Source organism: Mytilus californianus, unplaced genomic scaffold, assembly GCF_021869535.1.
Source record: "Mytilus californianus isolate M0D057914Y unplaced genomic scaffold, xbMytCali1.0.p SCAF_7, whole genome shotgun sequence".
Classification (NCBI taxonomy): domain Eukaryota; kingdom Metazoa; phylum Mollusca; class Bivalvia; order Mytilida; family Mytilidae; genus Mytilus; species Mytilus californianus.
The window spans coordinates 42274679-42280678 of NW_026262723.1; positions in this window are offsets into that span (position 1 = coordinate 42274679).

Below are 6000 nucleotides of genomic sequence, written 5' to 3' on the forward strand. Positions count from 1 at the left end.
GGTACAGGCATTTTCAGAAGATATTAATGGTGGATTAAACCTGGTTTTATAGCTAGCTAAACCTCCCACTTGTATGACAGTTGTTTATAGTTGCGTTATATTGACAAAGTTGGATGAGCTACCCAAAACAAACATAATAGGCAAATGAGACAATCATTTGGATCCAGCAGCCAAAACTGTGAAATAAGATTAAGGATTAGGGGTGGGGGTGATTAAGGTAATATAAACCCAACCAGACGAATATATACACGTTTCAATAATCATTTCATACACCGAATATTGAAACGTTAACACTGACCAATAAACCATGATAATGAGGTCAAGATTTATGAGGCGCCGTTTTACTATTTATTCCTTATTTTCTGATATCAAAAAATGATTTTCTGATATCAAAAATTCAATTTTTTGATATCAGGAAATCGATTTCTTGATATAAAAAAATAAAGAATATTTTCTGATATCAAAAATTCAATTTTTTGATATCAGGAAATCGATTTTTTATATCAGAAGTTCGAATTTTTGATAAATATAGAATAATGGCATTTTTGTTTTTGATACTTACTTTATCAGCAAGAATATCAAGCGAGCCCGCTAGGGAGATCTGATATTCGCCGGAGCTGATGAAGTCAGTATCAAAAAATAAAATGCCATTATTCTTTTTATCGTCAATTTGTTATAACTAGGTTTTTTTGGTTGAGAATATGAAGTAGAATGAAATAGTTAGTAAAACTACTTTTACGCGTACAAAACGTTGGGATAGTTGTTCGGTTGAATGAATCACGTCGCGTGCATTTCATTGACAAATTGTCGCGGACGGATTTGAGCAAGCGACGTCGTTGCACTTATACATGATGTCATTGCCTAATATTTTCGAGTATCAAGTCCTGTCCATGATCTTGAAAATATTAGGCAGTACGATCAAAGGAAAAATGTGCAAATTGCCGATAACAGAAAATATTCTTTATTTTGTGATATCAAGAAAAAGATTTCCTGATATCAAAAAATGATTTTGTGATATTAAAAAATGATTTTGTGATATCAAAAATTCGAACTCCTGGGAAATTCAAATGGAAAAGTCCAGAAAAACTGACAAAATCACGCTTTCAATCAACGGATCAATTGAAAAACAACTGCCACATTCCTGACTTGGTACAGGCATTTTCAGAAGAAATTAATGGTGGATTAAACCTGGTTTTATAGCTAGCTAAACCTCCCACTTGTATGACAGTTGTTTATAGTTGCGTTATATTGACAAAGTTGGATGAGCTACCCAAAACAAACATAATAGGCAAATGAGACAATCATTTGGATCCAGCAGCCAAAACTGTGAAATAAGATTAAGGATTAGGGGTGGGGGTGATTAAGGTAATATAAACCCAACCAGACGAATATATACACGTTTCAATAATCATTTCATACACCGAATATTGAAACGTTAACACTGACCAATAAACCATGATAATGAGGTCAAGATTTATGAGGCGCCGTTTTACTATTTATTCCTTATTTTCTGATATCAAAAAATGATTTTCTGATATCAAAAATTCAATTTTTTGATATCAGGAAATCGATTTCTTGATATAAAAAAATAAAGAATATTTTCTGATATCAAAAATTCAATTTTTTGATATCAGGAAATCGATTTTTTATATCAGAAGTTCGAATTTTTGATAAATATAGAATAATGGCATTTTTGTTTTTGATACTTACTTTATCAGCAAGAATATCAAGCGAGCCCGCTAGGGCGAGCTGATATTCGCCGGAGCTGATGAAGTCAGTATCAAAAAATAAAATGCCATTATTCTTTTTATCGTCAATTTGTTATAACTAGGTTTTTTTGGTTGAGAATATGAAGTAGAATGAAATAGTTAGTAAAACTACTTTTACGCGTACAAAACGTTGGGATAGTTGTTCGGTTGAATGAATCACGTCGCGTGCATTTCATTGACAAATTGTCGCGGACGGATTTGAGCAAGCGACGTCGTTGCACTTATACATGATGTCATTGCCTAATATTTTCGAGTATCAAGTCCTGTCCATGATCTTGAAAATATTAGGCAGTACGATCAAAGGAAAAATGTGCAAATTGCCGATAACAGAAAATATTCTTTATTTTGTGATATCAAGAAAAAGATTTCCTGATATCAAAAAATGATTTTGTGATATTAAAAAATGATTTTGTGATATCAAAAATTCGAACTCCTGGGAAATTCAAATGGAAAAGTCCAGAAAAACTGACAAAATCACGCTTTCAATCAACGGATCAATTGAAAAACAACTGCCACATTCCTGACTTGGTACAGGCATTTTCAGAAGAAATTAATAGTGGATTAAACCTGGTTTTATAGCTAGCTAAACCTCCCACTTGTATGACAGTTGTTTATAGTTGCGTTATATTGACAAAGTTGGATGAGCTACCCAAAACAAACATAATAGGCAAATGAGACAATCATTTGGATCCAGCAGCCAAAACTGTGAAATAAGATTAAGGATTAGGGGTGGGGGTGATTAATGTAATATAAACCCAACCAGACGAATATATACACGTTTCAATAATCATTTCATACACCGAATATTGAAACGTTAACACTGACCAATAAACCATGATAATGAGGTCAAGATTTATGAGGCGCCGTTTTACTATTTATTCCTTATTTTCTGATATCAAAAAATGATTTTCTGATATCAAAAATACAATTTTTTGATATCAGGAAATCGATTTCTTGATATAAAAAAATTAAGAATATTTTCTGATATCAAAAATTCAATTTTTTGATATCAGGAAATCGATTTTTTATATCAGAAGTTCGAATTTTTGATAAATATAGAATAATGGCATTTTTGTTTTTGATACTTACTTTATCAGCAAGAATATCCAGCGAGCCCGCTAGGGCGAGCTGATATTCGCCGGAGCTGATGAAGTCAGTATCAAAAAATAAAATGCCATTATTCTTTTTATCGTCAATTTGTTATAACTAGGTTTTTTTGGTTGAGAATATGAAGTAGAATGAAATAGTTAGTAAAACTACTTTTACGCGTACAAAACGTTGGGATAGTTGTTCGGTTGAATGAATCACGTCGCGTGCATTTCATTGACAAATTGTCGCGGACGGATTTGAGCAAGCGACGTCGTTGCACTTATACATGATGTCATTGCCTAATATTTTCGAGTATCAAGTCCTGTCCATGATCTTGAAAATATTAGGCAGTAAGATCAAAGGAAAAATGTGCAAATTGCCGATAACAGAAAATATTCTTTATTTTGTGATATCAAGAAAAAGATTTCCTGATATCAAAAAATGATTTTGTGATATTAAAAAATGATTTTGTGATATATCAAAAATTCGAATTCCTGATATCAAAAAATCATCTTTTTGATATCAGAAAATAAATGAATGATGGCTCCCTGTTTGTCAATAAAAGCATCCAAGCTCACATATGAGCCCAAACATCAGAAAATATCTGAAATAATGTTCCCGGATGACCAATTGTTTTATAATTAGGAGTACCGCTACACGTACGATATTGGTCATTATATTGATGACATAGGGTCCCTTGTTACAAAAACAAAATGCTTATACACTTCAAGTTTTATAAACATGATTTAGACTTCAAAGTCTCCAGAAAACTGCTATTTGACAACAATATTTGAAGCAAAAAACATGTACACTACATGTAATCTTCAGTTTGACGAAACTGAACGAGTACTGAATTACCTCGATCCAACTTATTACGAATTTCGAGTCCCATGCACTAAAAGACAGTATATTGAAGATTTTTGAAATGATTCTAAAATATAACATATTTACTTTTGCGTCGAACAATCCCAATCGGCGGAATAAGTCGACCTTAGAATTTACTAAATACTGGAAAATGTTTTACAAAGCTTGACACATCGAAACAAAATACTGATGTGTTCAAGATTTATAGATACGATGGCTGGATGATATATACAGGTTCAACTGACGTAATACACGATCTTTTCGCCTTATATATCTAATACAATGCATACCCACCTAAATTTGACATACCAATTTTCTCAAAATAAAGTGTAACTTTCTTGACAGTCGTTTGAATACAAAGACAAACGCTTCAAAAATGAAGGTATTTTAGAAATGAAAACGTACATCAAACCTACTGAAACTTTTCATACTTCACAGAAAAAGCTCATATAAAATAAATGTATTTTAAGGATTTATTCAAGGCGCGGTACATAAGAATACTAGCAGTCTTTCAAAAAAAGTCTCGTAAAAAGACGAAATAGACGAAGTATTTGAAAATACAAGACCTGCTATTTTTTTATTTGTTGTTATTGACTTTGAACTAGCTGTAAGTAACTGAGAGTACTCTCATATTTGTACTTTTTTGTTGTTGTTACCCTGACACGTCCGGTCTGTGTTTTTGTTAGCTATTTTTCTTCTTTGTATCGATCTGATGAGTAAAGCCCTTTTCAACTGATTTTTATAGTTTGTTCTTACACTATGTTGTGAGGTAACACCAGTGCCCCAAGTTAGTGGAGGGTTGAGCGCTCAAACACGTTTAACCCCGCCACATTCTTTATGTGTCTGTCCCAAGTCAGAAGCCTGTAGTTCAGTAATTGTCGTTGGTTCATGTCCGTCAGATTTGTTTTTCGTAAATTGTTTTGTTATAAATTAGGCCGTTAGCTTTCTAAATTGAATTGTTTCATATTTTTCATGTCGGGGTCTTTTATAGCCGACTATACGGTATGGGATTTTCTCATTGTTGAAGGTCGTACGGTTGCCTATAATTTCTTACATCCACTTCATTTGAATTTTGGTGGATAGTTGTCTCATTGGCAATCATACCACATCTCCTTATTTTTATACTAAACAGAACTAACTAACTTACTAAATTTGTAACATAAACAACGGGGAAAAAAACTAAAAACAAGATTACCAAAACACTGGGGCTTAATTTCACAAAAACCTGGCTGCACAAATCTGTTTCAGAGGAAACCAATAACTGCTTACAAAGAAGCGGGAATTTACAAGAATTGTTGACAAAAACCTTAAAATAATTCATATGTGAAACACAAACACACAAAACTTCTTATGACTGATGAAGCCGAACTCTGAGCTATTATTTCCTTAAACACGACCGAAACACCAGACCTAATGTTAGGGCTCATGGGTGAGATCGGATGCTTTTATTGACACACAGGGAGCAATCATTCATATTTTTTCTTATTTTCTGATATCAAAAAATCATTTTTTGATACAAAAAATCATTTTTTGATATCAGGAATTCGAATTTTTTATATCAAAAATACTTTTTTTGATATCAGAAAATGTATTTCTTGATATCAAAAAATCGTCAGTATTTTTTGATATCAGAAAATCTATTTTTTGATATGTTGATATCAATTGATATCAAAAAATGATATAAAAAAATCGAATTTCTGATATCAAGAAATAAAGATTATTCATGTCAAACTTTGTCTGACTGGGTTCATCTAATCTTTATGACATGCGCACCTTACAATTATTCCATACACCAAATAAAGTTGACAGACTGTTTATAGAATCTGTGAACGGACATAATCACGAAAACGTAACCTAGATCACTGGTCCATGCATATGAAAAGATGTTGAGATATCGCGATCGACTGAACCCTGTCTGACGGACATGCAGTCATTGGAAGGAAACCATATATCATATATAATTATCCTTTTACTCATAACAGAGACATATATACACATATATACCACCAATCAAATATTAAAGTTGATAGTCACGGTAATCAGTTTCCCACGAGACAAAATCGGACATTTGACAAAATTCCACTGGCATTTTTCTGGCAATATTTTTTATTTTTGAAAATTTGTTTTATTTCTTTTCTAAACATGTTAATTGACTATTTTTGTTTTCCTAATTGAATACTATTGCCCAGTGCTTTTGTTTAAATAAAGTTCTGGTCAGGGTTAAAATAATATGTCAGCATTTGTTTAGATGTAAAATCAATCCCTTTAGAACTTCATC